This window comes from Papaver somniferum, chromosome 6 (genome assembly GCF_003573695.1).
Source record: "Papaver somniferum cultivar HN1 chromosome 6, ASM357369v1, whole genome shotgun sequence".
NCBI lineage: Eukaryota > Viridiplantae > Streptophyta > Magnoliopsida > Ranunculales > Papaveraceae > Papaver > Papaver somniferum.
Genome location: NC_039363.1, coordinates 153,195,415 through 153,213,336, shown reverse-complemented (window position 1 = coordinate 153,213,336; position 17,922 = coordinate 153,195,415). Strand labels below are relative to the sequence as shown.

General features: G+C 38.4%; 1 pseudogene; it reads left to right on the top strand.

The window, feature by feature from the left end:
- Positions 1 to 5,478: 5,478 nt before the first annotated feature.
- LOC113292000 lies at positions 5,479 to 5,578 on the top strand (annotated as a pseudogene).
- Positions 5,579 to 17,922: the final 12,344 nt, after the last annotated feature.

Sequence of the window (17,922 nt, the reverse complement as noted above, 5' to 3'; positions counted from 1 at the left end):
ATCAACACACTGGCATATACAAGGGTACCAGTGGTCGATAATCCTAACTCTAGGTCAACACAACTGGCATATACAAGGGTTCTAGTGGTCGACTTTATTGAATTTATTCCAGTTGGTCTGATGGTCTGGTCTCTTTTTCTTTTTTTTTTCTTTTTTTGTATCTCAATCACTCTAATTCACCCTAGCATTGGTAACAACTTGAATCGTGAGCCCCACCTAATCACTTAGAGAAACATAGTTTAAAAACAAAACAAATAAAAACAGAAGTGAAAAGGACTCAACGAGATATGGTGAAACTATCATGTTATTTCTAACACCTGAGCTCTGTGCTTTTATGAATAGACTCTTTAGATGTTGCCATCTAGTCAGATTGGTTCCTCAACTCCTACAACCAAAATGCTTCCATCCACTTAGATTGGTTAGTGCCATCCTTAATAGGGATAAATTTCTAGGCTCTGGAGTTTTTTATTGCAACGAAAAGGTAACAAAAAGTTCTACCCCACCCCCAAACTTAAATCTAACATTGTCCTCAATGTTTCTAATCAAAGAACAGTACCAAAAATATAAGTAACATGAGGAAATAGTAAAGAGAGAAGTCGGAAAGATAGTACCTGGGTGAAGTGTAACCAAAAACCTACAAAAATATTATACAACATACAAAATCGCCTCGATGGTCAATCAAGGTAAACAGGGTCCTCCAGAGGGACCTCCTCAACATCACCTGTAGGAAAAGGCTCTAAAAAGGGCTTCAATCGCTGACCGTTAACCTTCGAAGAACTACTACCATCTGGTGTCTCAATCTCAACAGCGCCATGAGGAAAAACAGTACGGACCACAAAAGGACCGGTCCACCGAGAGCGCAACTTCCCGGGGAATAGATGCAAACGAGTGTCATACAGAAGAACTTTTTGACCTGGAGAAAATGACTTTCGTAAAATATTCCTATCATGCACAAGTTTCATTTTGTTCTTATACTCCTTAGCACTATCGTATGCATCTCTACGAATCTCGTCCAACTCATTGAGCTGGAGCTTTCTTTGAGCTCCTGCCTTGTCAAGTGAAAAGTTTAAGTTCTTAATAGCCCAATAGGCTCGATGCTCTAACTCAACAGGCAGGTGACATGCCTTGCCAAACACTAAACGATAAGGTGACATTCCAATGGGTGTCTTAAACGCAGTACGGTAAGCCCATAAGGCATCAGTAAGCCTCGACGACCAGTCTTTCCTATTTGGATTAACTGTTTTCTCTAGAATACGTTTAATTTCCCTATTGGAAACCTCTACCTGACCACTAGTCTGAGGGTGATATGGGGTTGCTACTTTATGGGTAATACCGTATTGTTTCATTAAAAGAGAAAACGGTCTATTACAAAAGTGTGAACCTCCATCACTAATTATAGCTCGCGGCGTACCAAAACGTGTAAGTATATTCTCTTTCAAAAACTGGACTACGACCCTGTGGTCATTCGTTCTACACGGAACCGCCTCAACCCACTTAGACACATAGTCTACAGACAAGTATGTAAAGATAACCAAACGAAATAGGAAATGGACCCATAAAATCAATGCCCCACACATCAAAGACCTCAATCACTAAAATAGGGTTCAAAGGCATCATATTTCTACGGGAAATGGTTCCTAACTTCTGGCAACGCTCACAAGAAACACAATGACTATGGGAATCTTTAAACAACGAAGGCCAGTAAAATCCACACTGCAAAATCTTAGCAGCAGTCTTCTTAGCACTAAAATGACCCCCACATGCATGTTCATGACAAAAGGAGATAATACTAGACTGGTCACTCTCAGATACACATCTCCTAATAATCTGGTCCGGACAATACTTAAACAGATAAGGATCGTCCCAAAAGAAATGCTTAACCTCGGCTAAAAACCTAGAACGATCTTGCTTACCCCAATGTTGAGGGGTTCGACCAGTAACAAGATAATTCACTATATTTGCATACCAAGGTGATTGGGAAACAGAGAACAATTGTTCATCAGGAAAGCTATCCCTTATAGGAAGGGAATCACTAGGGGAACTAACAACTAGCCTAGACAAGTGATCTGCTACTATTTTCTGCACCCTTTTTGTCTCTAATGTCTGGGGAAAATTCCTGTAACAATAGGATCCATCTAATCAATCTAGGTTTGGTATCCTTCTTAGATAAAAGGTATTTCAAAGCAGCATGATCTGTATAGATTATGATCTTAGAACCTAATAGGTAGGACCTAAACTTATCCAAGGCAAACACGATGGCTAAAAGTTCCTTCTCGGTAGTTGTGTAGTTCATTTGGGCATCATTCAGAGTTTTGCTAGCATAATAAATCACATGAAGTAATTTGTTTTCTCGTTGTCCTAAAACGACGCCTATAGCATAATCTGAAGAATCACACATAATCTCAAAGGGTAGGTTCCAGTTAGGTGCCTGGACTATCGGGGCAGTAGTGAGTAAAGTTTTAAGCTTCTCAAAAGCCTCTAAACAAGCATCATCAAAGACAAACTTAACATCTTTTGCAAGCAAATTGCAAAGAGGTCTAGAAATCAAGCTAAAATCCTTAATGAATCGACGGTAAAAACCTGCATGCCCTAGGAATGACCTAATATCTTTTACGGTTTTTGGGACCTGTAAAGTCTTAATAAGGTCAACTTTGGCTTTGTCTACCTCTATACCCTTTGAAGAGACGATGTGCCCTAATACAATTCCTGATTTAACCATGAAATGGCATTTTTCCCAATTAAGCACTAAATTTTTTTCCTTACACCTAGTCAACACTAATGTCAAATGATGCAAGCACTCATCGAAAGATGAACCAAACACTGAAAAATCATCCATAAAGACCTCTAAGAACCGTTCTACCATATCAGAAAATATGCTCATCATACAACGCTGAAAAGTTGCAGGGGCATTACATAGCCCGAAAGGCATGCGTCTATACGCAAAGGTACCAAAGGGACAGGTAAAAGTGGTTTTCTCTTGGTCTTCTGGGGCAATAACGATCTGATTATAACCGGAGTAGCCATCTAAGAAGCAATAGTGACTATGTCCAGCTAATCGCTCTAGCATTTGGTCGATAAAAGGAAGGGGAAAGTGATCCTTCCTTGTGACCTTGTTCAATTTCCTATAGTCAATACACACACGCCATCCCGTGGTCACTCGGGTTGGGATTAATTCATTATTATCATTCTGGACTACAGTGATACCTGATTTCTTGGGGACAACCTGAACAGGGCTGACCCACTTACTGTCTGAAATTGGGTAAATAATACCCGCATCTAACAACTTAAGCACCTCTTTTCGAACTACCTCTTTCATGTTAGGGTTCAGTCGACGTTGCATCTCCCTAGAAGGTTTGGAGTCTTCCTCTAAATGAATCTGATGCATACACACAGTAGGACTTATACCCTTAATGTTCTATAGTCCACCCTAAAGCTTCCTTATTGTCTTGAAGTACATTTACTAGCCTACTTTCCTGATCACTATCCAAATTGGAAGCTACAATCACAGGTAAAGTCTCAGATGGGCCTAAAAACACATACTTTAGAGTATCGGGTAGTGGTTTAAGGTCCAACTTTGGGGGCTCTTCTAAAGAAGGAATTAGGGTAGTCTCAGAAACTGGTAACGGTTCGAACCTAGCTTTCCATCTATCAGTGTCTAACACAGGGGTAGAATCTAATAGAGCATTCACCTGTTCAATAGTGCTATCGTCGTCAAAATCTAAACCAAAATGGGATAGACAACTTTCTAATGGGTCTTCAGACAAGATGTTTGGTAATGACTCCTGAACTAAGGCTTCTATCATGTTCACCTCCTCAACACATGTGTCATCTAGCTCATGAGGTTGCTTACTGACATTAAAAATGTTCATCTCCATAGTCATATTACCAAAAGATAAACTCATCACACCATTTCGACAGTTAATGATCGCATTAGACGTAGCTAAAAATGGGCGACCTAAAATCACAGGTATCTGGTTCTCTGGGTCAGGGACAGGTTGGGTATCTAGGACCACGAAATCCACTGGATAAATAAACTTGTCGACCTCAATAAGAACATCCTCGATAACACCTCGAGGGATTTTAACAGACCTATCAGCTAACTGCATGCAGTGTCATCTGAGTAGGTTTCATTTCACCAAGTCCTAGCTGTAAGTATACATGGAATGGCAGTAAGTTCACACTGGCTCCTAAGTCAAGTAAAGTTTTTCTACCCGGAAGTTACCTATTGTGCAAGCAATGGTAGGAGAACCTGGGTCTTTGTACTTTGGAGTTGTGTGTGTGTTCTGAATGATTGAACTTACGTGACTAGCTAAAAAGGCTTTCTTATGGACGCTAAGTTTTCGCTTTCGCGTACACATATCCTTAAGGAACTTGGCATAAGCAGGAATTTGCCTAATTGCATCTAATAAGGGAAGGTTTATGGTAACTTGCTTAAAAACCTCCACTATGTCATTAAAGTTCGATTCCTTCTTTGTTGGTACTAATAGCTGAGGAAATGGGGCTCTAGGCCTAAAATCAGACCTTTCAGGAACCGAATTCACATCATCAGAAACTTTATCAGTCTCTTCAGCTACTGGTCCTGAGAGGTGAGATCCTGAGGGGTGAACTACAGTATGTTCACTATCGGGCATGGTTACCTTATTGTCTACAACTCTACCACTTCTAAGGGTTCTAACAACATTCAATTGATTCGATGGTTTTGCACCTAATTCATGAACTCCTCTAGGGTTGGGTTGTGTTTGACTAGGAAACTTACCTTTTTCTCTCAAAGAATCACTTATCAGACCAACCTGGGTTTTTAACTCGGAATTAGCCTGACTGTTTTCTTGTCCTATCCTGTTACTAGCTTGTAGACTCTGTTCTACAGATAACTGGAATTTTGCAGTTTGCTGAGTTAACAAGGCGAGAGATTCCTCTAAACTTAGGATTTTCTTATCTGACTGATTCTGAAACTGAGCTAGTCCTTAAGGATTCTTAGTATAGCCAAAACCTGAGGGAGCATTAGAATTACTAAACTGACCTTGACTTTAGCCCTTAGACCACGAAAGGTTCGGATGGTTTCTCCAACCACGAAAGGTTTCTGAATATGGGTCAATCTTTTGACGGTTATCAAATCTAGTGTTATTATAAAGAGCATTGGCCTGCTCTTCAATATTCTGGCCTTCCCAAAAAGGCTCCACTCTACCACTAGTCTGGCCCACTTCTAAGGCTTCTAACCTTTTTGCTATATAAGCAATTTTGGCATCTGATTCATAGACTCCTTCTACCCTATTAACGTTTCCTCTACTTAAAAGAATTGTTTTCTGGGGTGCCCTACTATTTTCCCATTGCTGGGTTTTTTCGGCGATTTCATTAAAAAATTTCATCGCCACATCAACAGTTTGGTTTTCAAATCCACCAGTGCATAGAGACTCAACCATGGTCGTTGTGGAATAATCTAAACCCTCATAAAGGATCTGAACTAGCCTAACCTTTTCTAAACCATGATGAGGACACTGGGATAATAAATCATTGAATCTTTCCAAATACCCATATAAAGATTCTCCCTCTTGTTGTGAAAATGTGCATATTTGCGTCCTAATAGACGATGTTTTGTGCCTAGGGAAAAACTTATTGAAAAAGGCAGATGTAAGTTGTTCATATGTCTCAATTGACTCGGAGTCCAAACTATACATCCACGACTTGGCCTTATCTTTCAGGGAAATGAGAATAACCTAAGTTTCAAAGCATCATCATCTAAGCCTCTAATTCTTAGAGTACTATAAATTTCCTCAAAATCCCTAACATGGTAATAAGGGTTTTCATTTTCTTTCCCTAAAAAGATTGGGAGCATCTGTAAGGTCCCAGGTTTCAGTTCGTATGGTGCCTCCGTTTCAGCTAACTTAATACACGAAGGACGGGTAGTCCTAGTTGGATTCAACAAATCTTTCAAAGTTGCCATTTCTGGCGCTATCGGAGCAACATGGATTCTCTCCTCAGTCAAAGGACGTTCAAAAACAGACTCTTCAAAAGTCGGATTTTCTAGATTAAGGTAATCGAGACGCTTTGAACTACTAGGTTTCTCTTTAACAAATCTACCTAGTGCGTCTCTTTTACGTTCAGGCATACAATAAAATTTTCTAAATTGGAAGGGTAAGCAAACACAGACAAGGCCGACTCAACCAAGTCAAACCTATTGATTTCTAGCAAAAAAAATATCATGATTGCTCCACTTAGATTGTTTCTAGACCAGCTTCTAATCCTTCGAACAGGAATTCGTTACAATTTAAGCAAACCCCTCTGGAATCAATTCGAGTTAACGTAAGTTGAATAGAGGCGAGGGAAGCTCGGTGGAGCTTTGATACCCAAGGCCTCACCAGTATTACAAGGCGGTGCAGTCACGCATTCAACTTACAGAAACCTTCAAGAACTTCGAAGTATGCTTAGAATAGTAACCAATATTTGTCGAATGACTTTCCTGTTAAGCTCGTTACCCTATCGATTTCGTTCTAGTCAAAATTTTAGGTTTAGGTTCGCGTAGGTTACGTGTTCCTAAAGTGGGCAAGAAGAGAACGGTGATGAAATCCGAACCCTTATCTTGTATGGCCAGGCCTTGCCCTTTACTAGAAAAATAAACGTCCATATTCAGTCCTCAACATATATGCATACGAAGGAGTCCATTAACTCGTTGACAGGGGATTCGCGAGTGTTTAGAATCTTACCTCCCGTTCCAGACGGGGGATGAATCGGTTGTAGTCGACTCGGGCCACTGACTCCGATGTCTAGTGTACGAACCCAAGGTGCAGAGACAATATCGTAATTGTCCTCCTTCTCTGCAAACGGTTTATATTTAAAGTACCCTTCCGTAGGGTAATAAAAAAAATAATGTCCCAAAGTCCAAAAGTCCAAAAGTCCAAAAAAATAAAGCAAAATTACAAAAATAATAAACCCTAATACAGTTTTTTTTTAAATAAAATAAACAAACCCTAAACTAAAATTGTCTAAAATAAAATTGTCTTCTTTCTGTTCTTTTTGCTTTAATCTTTAGCTCCATGTCTTTATGAAATCACCAAACTCCTTGGCTCAATTTTCTTTATGATCCAGAACCTGTAGAGACAAGATAAATACCCAAAAACATAAAAAAAAGAACAAAAATAAATAAAAATAAATAAATCTAAAACCCTAAAAATAAGTCCGCGTCGGCGGCGCCAAAAATTGATTTGATTTGTAGATAGTGGTAAAAGTGGTTCGATTCTCAGACTTGTGAAGGATATTAATTAGACTTAAATTCTAATATTAAAATAGAAAACTCACTAAAAATTATAGCAAACTCAATCAAAGATGATATCAATACTAAAAGAAACACTGAGGCTAAGATTCCACTATTTTCCAAGTTCAAAGTGATTAAACCAATACTTATATTTATGCAATTTTCTTATTTAATTTGATTCTAAAATATTGCAACAAGTAGATTTTCAAAAGTAATAATTGTAAATACCAAGTATGAAGCATCAAAAGTCTTAAAACTAAGCATACTCCATCAAAATAGATCACAATCACTCAAATAAAAATCATATTCAATAATAGTTCAAGGCAAATAATCATATAATTATTGCAAATAAAAAGATAAAATAGAATATACCACTTTTTGTTGGAAAAATAGCTTCCTCTATCGCCTCAGCAATGGGGTTTAGCTCCTCATATTAATCATGATCTCAAAATATGTGTTTGTTGCTCAAAAGATGATTAGAAGAGTGAAAAGTAATAACACAGACTGTTTGCAACAATGTATTGGTGTTGCAAAACAGCTGTTATAATTGAACTGTTACAGAAAAACTGTTGCTTTGTCGCTGATTTTAAGACCCTAAAATACGACTGCCCTGCACAGCTTAATGTTCTTCAGCTATTAAACAACGACACTGTTCTGCGACTGTTTACCGTGCGTCAATGTTCTTCACGTTCTTCTTCTTCAGCAGCAGCAGAAATAGAAACAGAGTTTGGTAAAGCTCTGATTTCTTCTTCTTTGGCTCTCCTTAGGTTCCCAAACTCTCGAAACCTCTTCTATATGACCCAAGACATCTATTTATATCAAAAATACTGATTAAATCTCTCACAAATCTTCCAAAATCTCTTTCCTTCTCTTCACGGCCAAGTTGCGGCAATTTCTTGTTCTAGAATTTCTACGCGTTTCTGAGCTTTCCTTTTTATTCTAAACTCTTCCTTAGATAGATAAAAATCTTTGGGAAAGTTTACATCACTTTAATCTCTCTAAAATTCCCTAAAACAGGTCACACACGTGACTTTCCGTATTTTCTGTTGTGAGAAAAATTCGTCGATTGAGCCCAGTCTAATCGATTTAAACACCCATATCAGATTCCTAGACCCATAAGGAGTCTATCCTATGAAAATCAGAGGTTTAATCGACCTCAAACTCCTCCAAATCACGATTGCCAAAACTGTTCTTCACTGCACCTATTTTCCCGCCAAAACCTGGTTTTTGAAATGTTGAAGATGGTTGCCCCTTATCCAGGGTAGGGGTGCGATTAGCAACTGCCTGGAAAGGGGATACCCCTTAGTAATTAGGTTACCCCTTATCCAAAGTGAGAGTCCGAATAGCAAATGTCCTCCGGGTGCTTTCCGACAACTTTTTGAGCCAATTTTTTCCAAAAATGTTTATTGGCCAAAAATACCTACAAATAAACAAAACACCATAATAAGTACAAAAATGAGCCCTAACAATATATAGAATCGAGACAAATCGGACACAAAATCTATCACATCTGCAAATGAAATACAACATGCTTCAAGCCATGGATTTACAAAAACGTGCCAATGCGTGAAGAATGGGATGATGCTTCCTCAACGAAAGATATTCGTCTATGTCTATGCTACAACATACCAAAAGGGACATCAATCGTACATATGAGTAGAAAGATATGGTTTCCACATTCAGGTTTATGGAATCTGAAAATTTGCACGGGATTACAAGTTATGAATGTGAATGCGTCATTGACTGCCCTAGACATCTTCAAACTGAAGGATTTTTTTTTCGTATGATTCCTCAGTCTCTTAGATTCAAAATTTAGGCCCAATAACCGAATTCTGACGTCGTATGAGGTTCATATAGCTTCCGGAGCATACAACATGCAAGCGGTAATTCTTAGACGGGATTCATAACCTCCACAGTCGATCGATGTCCACCAGGTCCTTCCACTAAGTCCTTCATCAAGTTACCTAAAAAATCGACCACCTAGGTCTTTACATCAAGTTTTTGTACCTGGGTACTCTATCTAGGTCTTTCCAGAAGAAGGAAAAACGAAAGGGAAAGATTTAACAAAATACTAGAGATTGACGGTCTACTGATCATGACGATCAGTTTCACAGTCCAAGACCCGTGGTGTCGGACTCGCCTGTGATAATCATTCATCTTAAAAGGAATGCTACCACAGGGACATGCAACCATGGTCGTTACATCATCCCCCCTTGAGAGAAACCTCAGTTATGGTCCCGTGACCAGGGTTTCAGAAGTGATGCTTCTACGACTGACAGAAACAAAAAAATGGTACTGCAAACACCAGGCTCATGTATCAACCAAGGGGTTAAGGTTGAAAATTGATCAATGTCATTGAAATCCTTCATCGAGCGTCCAATACACAAGCAAATAGTCTAACGACATAAAAGAGACGTTTTACAGCAAGCCTGTCTGAAGTGATTTTACACTACCCTGTACAAAACTACGATATGGGAGCAATTTTTAAGCAATATAAGGTTGAATGATATGTCATTCTATTCATATGGATGTCCTCTACAACATATCCAAAATTTACAGCAATTGGATAAAAGAGCAAAAAGATGTGGCCAAAGCTTTGGACTACATGACAGCTGAAAATTTTCTGAAAACCTCCTGGAAGTTTACTGTTTCGTATATTTCGTCCCCTAAACGTGATCAAAAGCCGAAAAGCTTCTCTATTAAATCTTGGAAATTTTCTGAGGATGAAGAAACATGGGTAGATTACGAAAATCCGACATCGGATGAAGATTCTACAACATTTTGAATGAAGACCTAACTTCTGAATTTTCTGATGACGAATTATAACAAAATTATTCATTCATCTACATCTAAATCAGAAGCTAAGCTTTCCGCGCGAGATCGGACTTCATCTTCAGCCGCTAGTCTCACTTGCTAAATCCGGTGCCGTTTTGCTGATAAGCTACAAGCCTTTCATCTCCAGCTTTCCTTTTCAGTCTGCTTCTCTTCTGCATCCACTAAGGTAAGAAAGCGTTGATTCCACCACGGATGACTCCCAGATAATCGGGAGATATACCATGTATCATCTTTCCAGCATCTCTGAAAGTTTGATTCACCTCGGCATGAGCATCTGCAGAAGTCTTCATCTTTGACTTGATATTTCTGGAAGGTTCCCTGGAAGAGCCAGAAGGGTGGTTGTAACTGGAAGTCAATATTATATGAGGCGAAAGACATGGAGTCATGGATATGCCAATAACAAACACACAACAAAAACGGTAACAATCCAACTCTTACCTATTTACAATTTCACTAGCTGTAGTGATTATAATGTCAGAATTTCGAAAACTTGCTCGTTCCTTCAAGCAAAGACGAGCAAAATTTATTATTCAAAATCATGACTTGATTTTCATAAAACCGTGATCAACCCACGTGAATTTTTAACATCCACTGGTTTTTCAAAAAATTGGCCAGACATCCATTCTACAATTGTGAAAACTCACATACATACATTATTTCACCATGTATAATTGTCTACTTTAAACAGTTGTTCAAAATCAAAACACTAATTTTACAATATATATATATATATATATTTAACGTGAAACTCACATAAATTTGAATATATATATATATTTGCTCCCTCGCGCCAGCATCTGTCTTTGAAACGAGAGTATATTTTCAAAAATTTCTGAAAGCTCGAAGATAAAAAAAAAAATCATGAAAGCTCGTAAATAAAATTTTGTTACTAACAGACGCACATCTATTAAAAAAAAAAACTTTTCTCTCGTACGTCCACCTTTGAAATGAGAGTTTATTCCATTTTGTGAAATCTCACATATTTAAAAAATAAAATTTTGGTTTTCGTAAAAGCTCATAGACAAAATTTTATCATTAGACGCAGGTCTACTTAGAAATCTCTCTTATGCTAGGGATAATTGTTTGTTTCTTAAACTAACAAACGAACAAACGTCTAAAACAAGGATTTATTCGAACGCTAAATCGACCAAAACTAGACGTCAGACCGTCCAAATCAGCAGTGCCTCTTCTCTCCGTACTCACGAGATGAAAATGACATCATTGGAGCAAATCAGGGATTTTGAAAATGCCTTTGTACGACTAAGTTCAACTACTTATCTCGTCTACTGGAAAATCACCATCTAGTGCTTACTGCGAAACATTATTGTCCCTCACTAAGCAGGGGACTTAATATTGATGGTGGATTTTCGTCAAGGACTAAAATCGTAAAATCATGATACTGCATGTTTCTGACCCGGCTTCAGGAATGTATGTGACGATTCATATTTTATGATCCATGAACCGTTTCACGATCTCTGACTAAGTGAACATTCCTCTCAGAGCTATGATGAATATATTTCTCGAAAGGCCTCCCAGCTGAGCGTTCGATGCTTCACATATTTCATCATCACCTCTACATAGAATCTTAGTGATTGGGCGGTTCCCTAGATATAATGTTTGTTAGAGGCCTTCAGGACGTCACGCTGCACGCTGTTCCCTGACTACATAGAGAGACCGTGTATAGAATCTTGATGATTGGGTGGTTCCCTAGACATAATTTTTGTTAGAGAGATTAACGCCTTCAGGACGTCACGCCTCTCGTTGTTCCATGACTATACACCCCCTCAGAACGAGTATGATGCTTCAATTATCTCATATCTCGATTTTGCAAATAGATCAATTCTAGCTTGTCATTCATCAACTGAATTGCTAGAAATAATCTATTATATCTCATTACTCCGTTCCATGGCTGATCCTCAGCTGGATTTCATGGCTTAATAATAGATAACCATTTTATGACATTACTCTATTTCCTGAATCCCCAGCTGGATTCCATAGATTAGTAATAGATACTCAACTCATTTTATTACTCCGTTTTGTGAATCATTCTCAGCTGAATTTCATGAATTAGTAATAAGTATTCAACAATCGGGGGTCCGAATCATCACCGAGTAAGCCCCGAGGAAATGGTGCAAGCGTACTTGACAATAATGCACGAATGAACACCCGAACGGATGAACGAGCATTCGAAAATATGGACGATCGAGCAGCTTATGAAGGAAAATAATAATATTAAATAAAATAAGCAAGAGGCGTGGGAGCGGCCCACCTGCCGGCCGTCCATGCCGCTGTGGCCGGTCCCTCTATCCCGTTAATTTATTTTACTTTAATTTATTATTTTCCTCATCTCATGAAGATTCCTTCATTTGAGCGAACTCCCTTGTTTGAGCGAAACTCTTCGTTTCTCCATACTTTCATCGAACAAAAATAGGGAAAGGTGTCATGGGACCGGGCCACCTAGACAGACGGCCAGGCCCTAGCCGTGGCTGGTCCCGCACCTTACAATCCCTTATTTTTTCATATTATTATTTCCATCATCTCATGGAACTCCATCGTTTGAGCGTAAACCCTAGTTTTTCAGTATTTTCTCAAATATTGCTCAAACCATGAAAGAGCCAAAATGTCAAATGGTCACATGACCGACTAGGATATTCACGTCAAGTATTAAACTATTATTATTTTAATATTATCAAAATATTGGTCGTACGAGCAAAGATCTACTCGCTCATTCGAGCAAAATCGAGAGTTTAAGTCAAGATCAAACTCTTCGGAAAATCCAAAATATTGCTCAAACGCGCGCCATAAAATACCAAAACTCTCAGGACTGAGACATACACATCATGGTGACACGTGCATGCTAACTTGACCAACCAATGCCGACCCTAAGTCTTGCAAGGAGACGGTCCCACATATCTCATAATTTTGACCTAATTTGCTCTCAATTGCTCATATTGGGTCCAAACTCTCTCCAACCAACTTGGGACTCGCTCAACCGACCGTTAGACGGTCCCACAACCACAAAGGCCAGTCCCAGGACTCCTTGGTAGGTCCTTCATCTCTTCATAACTAGGTTTTACCACCTAAAACTCACTTGAGCAATATTTTAATAAATGATTGAACCAACATTTGATCATCCTTTCACCTACTGGTCAACAAAGGACTTTGGTGCGTGCTCACTCGAGCACTTGGGCGCTACATGATCGACCATCATCCCATGTATCCAGTCCCTCCTTCACTTGGTGACTTATTTTCAGTAAATCATCATTGATCAAAAATTAGGGTTTCGAACAAATGCTCTGCAAATCATAATTCTGAGCGAGTTCAAACACTAACAATTTTATGTTGATCCAGCAATCAACATACAGATTAATTATATAATATTCAGTCCAGCTACCAATATTTTAATTAATATTTTATTTGGTCATGCTACCATTAACTCATCGAATAAGCAATACTTGCTAAGATGCTCGAATATTGATTCAACTATCAATATTCACTAATTTATCGAATGAGCAATACTTGCTTAGATGCTCGAATATTGATTCAACTATCAATATTCAGTAATTCATCGAATAAGCAATACTTGCTCAGATGCTCGAATCTTGATTCAACTATCAATATTCAGTAACTTATCAATAGTTGCTCAACTATCAACATCATTATACGTCCCAGCAGACATGTTCAATTCATGAATCCTAGAGTATTCAGCAATCATGCTCAACTGAACAATATTTAGACTCATCATCTAATCAAGTCAACAATTTACTAATCAAATACACGTTTGCGTTGCAGACTCCACGTTCGTGAGACATCAATCACGTCACATGGGGGATATCAATTAGGGATTTGGTCTGGCGGCCTACGACACGTGTGTTCATCCACGAATGAGAAGTGTGACTAAGTCGTGCAAGCAGTTGAGGGAGTTAGTAAAATAGTGGGTGGACAATCAATCAAGTCTCCATACGACCTGGAACTGGCTAAACCACTATTTCCCACTTTACCACTCTTTCACTCGAGTAACCGTCACACTTAATGGAGATCAATGTGTCTACTATTCTGGCAATATAAATAAGTCTCTGAATCCATGATTAAACAACAAGAAGAATTCTGATCTGAGCAATCACTCTCAAGAATTCAATCAATCAACCATAACTTATTCGAACTCAACAGTTCGCAGAAAACTTGCAGAAACCTTAAACACATTCACAATCCTTGATCGTCATTGATCTCGCACATTTCTCAGCTTCCCTCCTACATATCAACCCTCTTCCCTCTTTGTGACCGAAGTGACTCCTGAATGTCCATTGTCTTGGTTTAGGTCGGAGTCCTACAGATTGATCTCTTGAACTCAAAGCACTCCGGTGCAGTGCATCTGTTTGAGGATAGGAAGTTTGTTTAGTGGAGGAGCATGCGTCCACACGTCCGTCTCTCCATCCCCCAAAAAACCAGCAAATCGTTTTTCCCTATCTACAATATTGCTCGTATGATGAATTGTTGAATATTTAAAGTTGGATCAATATTCGAGCATCTGAGCAACTTTTGCTTATTCGATAAATTAATGAATATTGATAGTTGAATCAATATTCGAGCATCTGAGCAGGTATTGATCGTTCGATAAATCACTGAATATTGATAATTGAATCAATATTATTCGAGCATCTGAGCAAGTATTGCTCATTCGATAAATTACTGAATATTGATAGTTGAATCAATATTCGATCATCTGAGCAAGTATTCCTCATTCGATGAATTACTGAATATTGATAGTTGAATCAATATTCGAGCATCTGAGCAACTATTGCTCATTCGGTGAATTATTGGTAACGTGACCAAATAAAATATTAATTAAAATATTGGTAGCTTGACCGAATATTATATATTTAACCCAGATGTTGACTGCTGGATCAACATAAAATTATTAGTGTTTGAAATCGCTCAGAATATGATTTGAAGAGCATTTGTTCGAAACCCTAATCTTGATCAATTGATGATTTACTTAAAATGAGTCACCGAGTGAAAGAGGGACGGCTACATGGGATGATGTTCCACCATGTAGCGCCCAAGTGCTCGAGTGAGCATGAACTAAAGTCCTTTGTTGACCAGTTGGTGAAAGGGTGATCAAATGCTGGTTTAATCATTTATTAAAATAGTGCTTGTGTGAGCGTTAGGTTGTAAAACCTAGTTATGGAGAGATGAGGGACCGACCAAGGGGTCATGGGACCGGCCTTTGGTGAGAGATAATTAGGTCAAAATCATGAAAGAGTGTGGGACCGACTCCTTGCAAACCTAAGGGCCGACCTTGGTCGGTCAAGGTGGCATGCCCGTGTCACCATACTTCTCATGTCTCAGTCCTGAGAGTTTTGGTGTTTTCTGGTGCGAGTTTGAGCAATATTTTGGATTTTCAAAAGAGTTTGATCTTGACTGAAACTCTCAATTTTGCTTGAATGAGCAAGTAGAACTTTTCTCATGCTGCCGATATTTGAGAATATTAAAATAATAATATTTGAGTTTTTGACGTGAGAAGCCTAGTCGGTCATGTGACCATTTGACTTTTTGGCTTTTTCATGGTTTGAGCAATATTCGAGAAAATATTGAAAAACTAGGGTTTTCGCTCAAACGATGGAGTTCCATGAGATGAAGGAAATAATAATATGAGAAAATAAGGGATTGTAAGGTGTGGGACCGGCTACGTCTAGGGCATGGCTGGCCGGCTAGGTGGCCCGGTCCCGTGACACCTTTCCGTATTTTTGTTTGATGAAAGTATGGAGAAACTAAGAGTTTCGCTCAAACGAGGGAGTTTGCTCAAATGAAGGAGTCTTCATAAGATGAGGGAAATAATAAATTAAATTAAAATAAAATAACGGAAGAGGGGGACCGGCCACGGAAGCATGACCAGACAGCTGGTGGGCCCTGTCCCACACCTTTTGTTTATTTTATTAAATATTATTTTACTTTATAAGTTCCTCATTCTTCCATATTTTTGAATGCTCGTTCGTGCGTTCGGGTTCTCGTTCGTGCATTATTGTCAAGTACACTTGCACCATTTTCTCGAGGCTTAATCGGTGATGGCCCAGATGCCCGACTGTTGAATACTTATTTACTAATTCATGAAATTCAGCTGAGAATAATTCATGAAACGAAGTAATAAAAATTACTTGAGTATTTATTACTAATTCATGAAATTCAGCAGATAATGATTCATGAAACAGAGTAGTAAAATGAGTAGAGTATCTATTACTAATACATGGAATCCAACTGGGGATTCAGGGAACGGAGTAATGAGATCAAATGGTTATCTATTAGTAATCCATGGAATCCAGCTGGGGATCAGCCATGGAATGAAGTAATGAGATATAATAGATTATTTTCTAGGAATTCAGTTGATGAATGACAGGCTAGAATTAATCTATTTGCATAATCGAGATATGAGATACTTGAAGCATCATATTCGTTCTAAGGGGTGTATAGTCAGGAAACAACGAGCAGCGTGACGTTCTGAAGGCGTTAAGATCTCTAACAAATATTATGTCTAGGAACCGCCCAATCATTAGGAGCTCTATAAACGGTATCTCTACATAGTCAGGGAACAACGAGAAGCGTGACGTCCTGAAGGCGTTAAGCTCTCTAACAAACATTATGTCTAGGAGCCGCCCAATCATTATGATTCCATCTAGAGGTGATGATGAAATGTGTGAAGCATCGAACGCTCAGCTGGGAGGCCTTTCGAGAAACATATTCATCATAGCTATGAGGGGAATGTTCGCTCAGTCAGAGATCGTGAAACGGTTCACGAATCGTAAAATATGAATCGTCACATACATTTCTGAAACCGGGTCAGAAACATGTAGTATCATGATTTTACGATTTTTTCCCTTGCCGAAAATCCACCATCAACACCAATATATCTTGTGACTGATTACACCTTACTTCCCAATGTAGCTTATGATTGATTACACCCTGCTTTCCAAATTATCTTGTGACCGGTTACAACTTGCTACACACTATAGGCTATGATCAGTTATACCTTGATTTCCAACATAATTCAAGATAGGTTCTACCTTGTCATCTTGTATTGGTCATCCAAGTATATTCAATAAAGAACTGGACCAACACACTCATGATTTCTCTTTCGATTATGGAACAAGTTCATACATCTACTACCTTAAATAAATATAATAATACATAGTTTCCTAGGATGAAACCACACCTATATCCTAGACATAATCAAGTAAGTAAATACATAGATTATGTTGATGTGGTATTTACGAAGTTCAAAAGATAAGTGTTATACTTCTTAATATAATTCCTTGACACTTTGATCATAATGCTATGACCAAGTATAATCACTAGAGTATTATATATACATCTTTGCATGTTATATTTTCAATATAATATAACTTGAAAGATACGCTAGGAATGAAAAAAAGTCAAGTCAGTATTACTAACCTCAAGCGGAAGGATGATGTCTTCGTTGTAGTCGTTACTTCTTCACATTCTTCGGGTCTTCAGAGTAATACTTGTACGTCTCAACATTCATAGACTTTCTAGTCTAACCTAAACGAAGTTGACTCTAGCACTTAATCAACCGACTTTAGATGAGTATTGATACTAAAATATGACAACCAAACTTGACATACCAACGCTTGGTGGGTTCAACCGAGCTATGCTCTAACAAATTCTACTCCCTTGAAGGTGAACTAGGCAAAAATTCAAATCGAACATAATTTGTTTTCAATTTCATAGTATGTAATACTACTTTTTTTTTGATGTCAAAAATTTGTATTAATAGATAACAAAATTTACAAGAAATAGTTTACAAGAAAAGAGGTTACAGCAAC